This window comes from Brassica napus (genome assembly GCF_020379485.1).
Source record: "Brassica napus cultivar Da-Ae chromosome A9 unlocalized genomic scaffold, Da-Ae chrA09_Random_5, whole genome shotgun sequence".
Lineage (NCBI taxonomy): Eukaryota > Viridiplantae > Streptophyta > Magnoliopsida > Brassicales > Brassicaceae > Brassica > Brassica napus.
In genome coordinates, this window is record NW_026014114.1 from 7,059 (window position 1) to 17,729 (window position 10,671).

Below are 10,671 nucleotides of genomic sequence, written 5' to 3' on the forward strand. Positions count from 1 at the left end.
TCGTAGCCTTGGGGAAACAAACTACGAAGCATGGAGAATGCCTTACCAGCGTCTTAACGTCCATCAAAGAAAGCCAAGGTACATCCCGTCCCAGCGTCCTCTCCCGTCCCGTCCCGATGCATCTGGATGCTCCAAGCGTCCTGGCCGTCCTCATCGCCGTAACCTAACCGTTTCCAGCCCACTACTCATTAGAGAAATCCAAAATCACCACCAATTATCTCATTTAAGAGCTTAAGGTGCAGTCTCATCGATGGGGTATTGACCTCAGAATACCTGAACACTTAAACATTCAGGTTTCTAATCAAAGTTGAAAGCTTTAGATTTTTTCCGCATTTAAAAAGGTATGTAAAGGGGTTATAAACCCTTCTTGACCGAAAAAACCAGATCGCTGTAGTGGTCAAAACAAGAAAAACCAGAAAAAAAAAGTGTGGTGAACGCATCTGTTACTATGCAAAAGAAGTGAAAAGAGTAACTAAAAAAATAGTCAAAGAAATCGCATTCAAAGTCATTTTCTTCATGATTTGATTCTACAGGTTTTTGCATATATTAGAGGAAAGAATTAAAAATATTTTTCTAATTTAAAATAATATATTTTCTAAAAAAAATGTCAATTCAGGATTTCAAAATAAAACCATAATTTTGTGAGTTTAGACATAAAACTTTAATGAAATACTATGAAATCATATAAAATACAACTATAATCATTGTAAATGATATATTTTATATTGTTATAAGAAAAACTGGATAGATAACTAACATAAGAAAGTACAGATAAGTTTAACATAACTGATTCGGTTTATATACGTTAAAACAGAGAAACAACAAAAAAAAATAAAAACAAACTGTTAAAATAGTCATCATTAACTTTCTATATAAATTACCAAGAGATTACAAAAAAATCATCATTTCACGATCAACGATCAAAATCAGACTAAACTATATTAGAATTTCATATTTGTTCTAATAATATACATTATGACGACTCAAACTTTTAAAAAATCATGCATTATTTTCATGATTGTAGCTATATATACAGTGATGTTTTCGGCACAAAATTGTCTTTCAACCAATGTTGAAAAATGTGTCAAACACTGCATCCCAAATCAGTGCATGAAAGTAGCCAAAAAAGCAGATATGTCTATTTGTGAAGAAGCTTGCAAAAAGTTTTGCAACAAACATGTAACAAGTCATGAAGAATATGCTGTTCCTATAACCGATGGTGGTTTCTTTTGCACCCATATTTGGAATTGTCTTTCGTAACTATTTTCAAATTTAAAAGTTACAATTGTATTCTTTGTTTTAACAGTTAAATATATATATATATATATATATATATATATATGTATAATCGATATTTCTGTTTGTTTTATCTGACGCATATTATATATATATATATATCCTTTTGTGTGCAACAAGTTTTTATCAGTGTTAACAAATATTTAATATTCAAAATTACTGTATATTTCAAAAAATATATCACAACAATTCCAATAAACAATGCCATATTAACTTAGTAAAATTTCATTTTAATCAACATCAACGCTAATTAAAAATATGCTAGCGATAAATGGTGATTGCATTGTAAATTTTACATAATTTAGTGATATAAAAAATTAAGAATCAATCCACACAAATAAAAAGGAGTACAATCAATTTCTATGCAAGCCAAAAATTAATATATAGTGAAAATAAACTTTTGTGCACTTAGGATAAAAGTAAAAAAAGTAAAACACAAAACAAAAATATAGACTGGTCACATTAGTTTAATGTAGGAACTCCAAAATTAAACCTTCTAAGCTTTCACATTCTGTATTTTTGGCTTCCCTTGGTTTCATCAATACCTCTTTGAATCTCCTATATTTGTTCTCTTAACTATCTCATGTTTCATCTCACCTCCACGATTCCATTTATGACATAATGACTTTGTATCACATCTCTCTCTTCCCCCTCTAACAAGTTCTTCCAATTTTGTACTTTTCTGACCAATTTTGCTAATCATATTCGTGAATATTTTGTGAATGTAAATAAAATATTGTTTCTTATTTACTCGAGCTTTGTCTTCGTACAACTTTTTCTCTTTTTTACTTTTTGTGACTAAATTTCTTAGCTTTCTTTATTATTATAGATATTTTCTCACTGCTTATTCCTGAGGCGAACTTGATCTCATTCTCTTCCTTCTCTTTCTTGCAAATCCACCTCCGTCTTAATATCCTCCATCTTTTCTCTGCCACGGTGTGTATACCTGGCCAATTGATATATCATGGATTTTACCCATTTTTAGCTATGGTATATAGATGTTTTAGGAACTATTTATTATGTTTTTGAGTCTTTTTAGCACATTTACAGGTTCAGGAGTGTTATGGAGGAAAATGATGATTTGGGTGCATTTTAGAGATAAAAGGAGAGGAAGCTCGTAGTTGACCATCGAACTTGTGTGAAAGTCGACGATCAGAGATAAACATTGATCCACGCACATCCTTTGCCGTCGATCGATATCAAAGCGCGCAAAACCCAGCTAGGTTTCCAGCCGGCCTAAATCCCAAGTCATGACATATTTACATAAATAGCCCTGGCCGACTTTTAACCTAATATTTATGTGCTCTGCCATTGTTCTTGGCAATACACGCTTTCTTATTTTCTACTTTACACAGCAAACAAAACTTATGGATCAAATCAATAGACACTGAGATTACACAATAGATTTGTAGTTTTTGAAGTAAAGCTAAACGATTATTGTTGGGGTCAAAATCGATCACGATGGAATCAATGCACGAGGAATCCCGAAAAGTATCTCTTGTAACAAGAAGTTTCGTATAAGTCCTCAAAAAGAAATGACAAGTTCTAAGAACGGAAAAATCCAATCTCTTCGTAGCCTTGGGGAAACAAACTACGAAGCATGGAGAATGCCTTACCAGCGTCTTAACGTCCATCAAAGAAAGCCAAGGTACATCCCGTCCCAGCGTCCTCTCCCGTCCCGTCCCGATGCATCTGGATGCTCCAAGCGTCCTGGCCGTCCTCATCGCCGTAACCTAACCGTTTCCAGCCCACTACTCATTAGAGAAATCCAAAATCACCACCAATTATCTCATTTAAGAGCTTAAGGTGCAGTCTCATCGATGGGGTATTGACCTCAGAATACCTGAACACTTAAACATTCAGGTTTCTAATCAAAGTTGAAAGCTTTAGATTTTTTCCGCATTTAAAAAGGTATGTAAAGGGGTTATAAACCCTTCTTGACCGAAAAAACCAGATCGCTGTAGTGGTCAAAACAAGAAAAACCAGAAAAAAAAGAAAGTGTGGTGAACGCATCTGTTACTATGCAAAAGAAGTGAAAAGAGTAACTAAAAAAATAGTCAAAGAAATCGCATTCAAAGTCATTTTCTTCATGATTTGATTCTACAGGTTTTTGCATATATTAGAGGAAAGAATTAAAAATATTTTTCTAATTTAAAATAATATATTTTCTAAAAAAAATGTCAATTCAGGATTTCAAAATAAAACCATAATTTTGTGAGTTTAGACATAAAACTTTAATGAAATACTATGAAATCATATAAAATACAACTATAATCATTATAAATGATATATTTTATATTGTTATAAGAAAAACTGGATAGATAACTAACATAAGAAAGTACAGATAAGTTTAACATAACTGATTCGGTTTATATACGTTAAAACAGAGAAACAAAAAAAAAAAAAAAACAAACTGTTAAAATAGTCATCATTAACTTTCTATATAAATTACCAAGAGATTACAAAAAAATCATCATTTCACGATCAACGATCAAAATCAGACTAAACTATATTAGAATTTCATATTTGTTCTAATAATATACATTATGACGACTCAAACTTTTAAAAAATCATGCATTATTTTCATGATTGTAGCTATATATACAGTGATGTTTTCGGCACAAAATTGTCTTTCAACCAATGTTGAAAAATGTGTCAAACACTGCATCCCAAATCAGTGCATGAAAGTAGCCAAAAAAGCAGATATGTCTATTTGTGAAGAAGCTTGCAAAAAGTTTTGCAACAAACATGTAACAAGTCATGAAGAATATGCTGTTCCTATAACCGATGGTGGTTTCTTTTGCACCCATATTTGGAATTGTCTTTCGTAACTATTTTCAAATTTAAAAGTTACAATTGTATTCTTTGTTTTAACATGTTAAATATATATATATATATATATATATGTACAATCGATATTTCTGTTTGTTTTATCTGACGCATATATATATATATATATATATATATATATATACTTTTATTGTGCAACAAGTTTTTATCAGTGTTAACAAATATTTAATATTCAAAATTACTGTATATTTCAAAAAATATATCACAACAATTCCAATAAACAATGCCATATTAACTTAGTAAAATTTCATTTTAATCAACATCAACGCTAATTAAAAATATGCTAGCGATAAATGGTGATTGCATTGTAAATTTTACATAATTTAGTGATATAAAAAATTAAGAATCAATCCACACAAATAAAAAGGAGTACAATCAATTTCTATGCAAGCCAAAAATTAATATATAGTGAAAATAAACTTTTGTGCACTTAGGATAAAAGTAAAAAAAGTAAAACACAAAACAAAAATATAGACTGGTCACATTAGTTTAATGTAGGAACTCCAAAATTAAACCTTCTAAGCTTTCACATTCTGTATTTTTGGCTTCCCTTGGTTTCATCAATACCTCTTTGAATCTCCTATATTTGTTCTCTTAACTATCTCATGTTTCATCTCACCTCCACGATTCCATTTATGACATAATGACTTTGTATCACATCTCTCTCTTCCCCCTCTAACAAGTTCTTCCAATTTTGTACTTTTCTGACCAATTTTGCTAATCATATTCGTGAATATTTTGTGAATGTAAATAAAATATTGTTTCTTATTTACTCGAGCTTTGTCTTCGTACAACTTTTTCTCTTTTTTACTTTTTGTGACTAAATTTCTTAGCTTTCTTTATTATTATAGATATTTTCTCACTGCTTATTCCTGAGGCGAACTTGATCTCATTCTCTTCCTTCTCTTTCTTGCAAATCCACCTCCGTCTTAATATCCTCCATCTTTTCTCTGCCACGGTGTGTATACCTGGCCAATTGATATATCATGGATTTTACCCATTTTTAGCTATGGTATATAGATGTTTTAGGAACTATTTATTATGTTTTTGAGTCTTTTTAGCACATTTACAGGTTCAGGAGTGTTATGGAGGAAAATGATGATTTGGGTGCATTTTAGAGATAAAAGGAGAGGAAGCTCGTAGTTGACCATCGAACTTGTGTGAAAGTCGACGATCAGAGATAAACATTGATCCACGCACATCCTTTGCCGTCGATCGATATCAAAGCGCGCAAAACCCAGCTAGGTTTCCAGCCGGCCTAAATCCCAAGTCATGACATATTTACATAAATAGCCCTGGCCGACTTTTAACCTAATATTTATGTGCTCTGCCATTGTTCTTGGCAATACACGCTTTCTTATTTTCTACTTTACACAGCAAACAAAACTTATGGATCAAATCAATAGACACTGAGATTACACAATAGATTTGTAGTTTTTGAAGTAAAGCTAAACGATTATTGTTGGGGTCAAAATCGATCACGATGGAATCAATGCACGAGGAATCCCGAAAAGTATCTCTTGTAACAAGAAGTTTCGTATAAGTCCTCAAAAAGAAATGACAAGTTCTAAGAACGGAAAAATCCAATCTCTTCGTAGCCTTGGGGAAACAAACTACGAAGCATGGAGAATGCCTTACCAGCGTCTTAACGTCCATCAAAGAAAGCCAAGGTACATCCCGTCCCAGCGTCCTCTCCCGTCCCGTCCCGATGCATCTGGATGCTCCAAGCGTCCTGGCCGTCCTCATCGCCGTAACCTAACCGTTTCCAGCCCACTACTCATTAGAGAAATCCAAAATCACCACCAATTATCTCATTTAAGAGCTTAAGGTGCAGTCTCATCGATGGGGTATTGACCTCAGAATACCTGAACACTTAAACATTCAGGTTTCTAATCAAAGTTGAAAGCTTTAGATTTTTTCCGCATTTAAAAAGGTATGTAAAGGGGTTATAAACCCTTCTTGACCGAAAAAACCAGATCGCTGTAGTGGTCAAAACAAGAAAAACCAGAAAAAAAAAAAAGTGTGGTGAACGCATCTGTTACTATGCAAAAGAAGTGAAAAGAGTAACTAAAAAAATAGTCAAAGAAATCGCATTCAAAGTCATTTTCTTCATGATTTGATTCTACAGGTTTTTGCATATATTAGAGGAAAGAATTAAAAATATTTTTCTAATTTAAAATAATATATTTTCTAAAAAAAATGTCAATTCAGGATTTCAAAATAAAACCATAATTTTGTGAGTTTAGACATAAAACTTTAATGAAATACTATGAAATCATATAAAATACAACTATAATCATTATAAATGATATATTTTATATTGTTATAAGAAAAACTGGATAGATAACTAACATAAGAAAGTACAGATAAGTTTAACATAACTGATTCGGTTTATATACGTTAAAACAGAGAAACAACAAAAAAAAATAAAACAAACTGTTAAAAATAGTCATCATTAACTTTCTATATAAATTACCAAGAGATTACCAAAAAATCATCATTTCACGATCAAAATTAGACTAAACTATATTAGAATTTCATATTTGTTCTAATAATATACATTATGACGACTCAAACTTTTAAAAAATCATGCATTATTTTCATGATTGTAGCTATATATACAGTGATGTTTTCGGCACAAAATTGTCTTTCAACCAATGTTGAAAAATGTGTCAAACACTGCATCCCAAATCAGTGCATGAAAGTAGCCAAAAAAGCAGATATGTCTATTTGTGAAGAAGCTTGCAAAAAGTTTTGCAACAAACATGTAACAAGTCATGAAGAATATGCTGTTCCTATAACCGATGGTGGTTTCTTTTGCACCCATATTTGGAATTGTCTTTCGTAACTATTTTCAAATTTAAAAGTTACAATTGTATTCTTTGTTTTATCATGTTATATATATATATATATATATATATATGTACAATCGATATTTCTGTTTGTTTTATCTGACGCATATTATATATATATATATATACTTTTATTGTGCAACAAGTTTTTATCAGTGTTAACAAATATATAATATTCAAAATTACTGTATATTTCAAAAAATATATCACAACAATTCCAATAAACAATGCCATATTAACTTAGTAAAATTTCATTTTAATCAACATCAACGCTAATTAAAAATATGCTAGCGATAAATGGTGATTGCATTGTAAATTTTACATAATTTAGTGATATAAAAAATTAAGAATCAATCCACCCAAATAAAAAGGAGTACAATCAATTTCAATGCAAGCCAAAAATTAATATATAGTGAAAATAAACTTTTGTGCACTTAGGATAAAAGTAAAAAAAGTAAAACACAAAACAAAAATATAGACTGGTCACATTAGTTTAATGTAGGAACTCCAAAATTAAACCTTCTAAGCTTTCACATTCTGTATTTTTGGCTTCCCTTGGTTTCATCTATACCTCTTTGAATCTCCTATATTTGTTCTCTTAACTATCTCAAGTTTCATCTCACCTCCACGATTCCATTTATGACATAATGACTTTGTATCACATCTCTCTCTTCCCCCTCTAACAAGTTCTTCCAATTTTGTACTTTTCTGACCAATTTTGCTAATCATATTCGTGAATATTTTGTGAATGTAAATAAAATTTTGTTTCTTGTTTACTCGAGCTTTGTCTTCGTACAACTTTTTCTCTTTTTACTTTTTGTGACTAAATTTCTTAGCTTTCTTTATTATTATAGATATTTTCTCACTGCTTATTCCTGAGGCGAACTTGATCTCATTCTCTTCCTTCTCTCTCTTGCAAATCCACCTCCGTCTTAATATCCTCCATCTTTTCTCTGCCACGGTGTGTATACCTGGCCAATTGATATATCATGGATTTTACCCATTCTTAGCTATGGTATATAGATGTTTTAGGAACTATTTATTATGTTTTTGAGTCTTTTTAGCACATTTACAGGTTCAGGAGTGTTATGGAGGAAAATGATGATTTGGGTGCATTTTAGAGATAAAAGGAGAGGAAGCTCGTAGTTGACCATCGAACTTGTGTGAAAGTCGACGATCAGAGATAAACATTGATCCACGCACATCCTTTGCCGTCGATCGATATCAAAGCGCGCAAAACCCAGCTAGGTTTCCAGCCGGCCTAAATCCCAAGTCATGACATATTTACATAAATAGCCCTGGCCGACTTTTAACCTAATATTTATGTGCTCTGCCATTGTTCTTGGCAATACACGCTTTCTTATTTTCTACTTTACACAGCAAACAAAACTTATGGATCAAATCAATAGACACTGAGATTACACAATAGATTTGTAGTTTTTGAAGTAAAGCTAGACGATTATTGTTGGGGTCAAAATCGATCACGATGGAATCAATGCACGAGGAATCCCGAAAAGTATCTCTTGTAACAAGAAGTTTCGTATAAGTCCTCAAAAATAAATGACAAGTTCTAAGAACGGAAAAATCCAATCTCTTCGTAGCCTTGGGGAAATAAACTACAAAGCATGGAGAATGCCTTACCAGCGTCTTAACGTCCATCAAAGAAAGCCAAGGTACATCCCGTCCCAGCGTCCTCTCCCGTCCCGTCCCGATGCATCTGGATGCTCCAAGCGTCCTGGCCGTCCTCATCGCCCTAACCTAACCGTTTCCAGCCCACTACTCATTAGAGAAATCCAAAATCACCACCAATTATCTCATTTAAGAGCTTAAGGTGCAGTCTCATCGATGGGGTATTGACCTCAGAATACCTGAACACTTAAACATTCAGGTTTCTAATCAAAGTTGAAAGCTTTAGATTCTTTCCGCATTAAAAAAGGTATGTAAAGGGGTTATAAACCCTTCTTGACCGAAAAACCAGATCGCTGTAGTGATCAAAAAAAGAAAAACCAGAAAAAAAAAGAAAGTGTGGTGAACGCATCTGTTACTATGCAAAAGAAGTGAAAAGAGTAACTAAAAAAATAGTCAAAGAAATCGCATTCAAAGCCATTTTCTTCATGATTTGATTCTACAGGTTTTTGCATATATTAGAGGAAAGAATTAAAAATATTTTTCTAATTTAAAATAATATATTTTCTAAAAAAAATGTCAATTCAGGATTTCAAAATAAAACCATAATTTTGTGAGTTTAGACATAAAACTTTAATGAAATACTATGAAATCATATAAAATACAACTATAATCATTATAAATGATATATTTTATATTGTTATAAGAAAAACTGGATAGATAACTAACATAAGAAAGTACAGATAAGTTTAACATAACTGATTCGGTTTATATACGTTAAAACAGAGAAACAACAAAAAAAAAAAACACAAACTGTTAAAATAGTCATCATTAACTTTCTATATAAATTACCAAGAGATTACCAAAAAATCATCATTTCACGATCAACGATCAAAATCAGACTAAACTATATTAGAATTTCATATTTGTTCTAATAATATACATTATGACGACTCAAACTTTTAAAAAATCATGCATTATTTTCATGATTGTAGCTATATATACAGTGATGTTTTCGGCACAAAATTGTCTTTCAACCAATGTTGAAAAATGTGTCAAACACTGCATCCCAAATCAGTGCATGAAAGTAGCCAAAAAGCAGATATGTCTATTTGTGAAGAAGCTTGCAAAAAGTTTTGCAACAAACATGTAACAAGTCATGAAGAATATGCTGTTCCTATAACCGATGGTGGTTTCTTTTGCACCCATATTTGGAATTGTCTTTCGTAACTATTTTCAAATTTAAAAGTTACAATTGTATTCTTTGTTTTAACATGTTAAATATATATATATATATATATATATATATATATATATATATGTACAATCGATATTTCTGTTTTTTTATCTGAGGCATATTATATATATATATACTTTTATTGTGCAACAAGTTTTTATCAGTGTTAACAAATATTTAATATTCAAAATTACTGTATATTTCAAAAAATATATCACAACAATTCCAATAAACAATGCCATATTAACTTAGTAAAATTTCATTTTAATCAACATCAACGCTAATTAAAAATATGCTAGCGATAAATGGTGATTGCATTGTAAATTTTACATAATTTAGTGATATAAAAAATTAAGAATCAATCCACCCAAATAAAAAGGAGTACAATCAATTTCAATGCAAGCCAAAAATTAATATATAGTGAAAATAAACTTTTGTGCACTTAGGATAAAAGTAAAAAAAGTAAAACACAAAACAAAAATATAGACTGGTCACATTAGTTTAATGTAGGAACTCCAAAATTAAACCTTCTAAGCTTTCACATTCTGTATTTTTGGCTTCCCTTGGTTTCATCTATACCTCTTTGAATCTCCTATATTTGTTCTCTTAACTATCTCAAGTTTCATCTCACCTCCACGATTCCATTTATGACATAATGACTTTGTATCACATCTCTCTCTTCCCCCTCTAACAAGTTCTTCCAATTTTGTACTTTTCTGACCAATTTTGCTAATCATATTCGTGAATATTTTGTGAATGTAAATAAAATTTGTTTCTTGTTTACTCGAGCTTTGTCTTCGTACAACTTTT

At 31.2% G+C, this 10,671-nt stretch overlaps 1 pseudogene; it reads left to right on the forward strand.

The window, feature by feature from the left end:
- The first annotated feature begins 8,023 nt into the window (after positions 1-8,023).
- LOC125594563 lies at positions 8,024-9,816 on the forward strand (annotated as a pseudogene).
- The last annotated feature ends 855 nt before the right edge of the window (positions 9,817-10,671 follow it).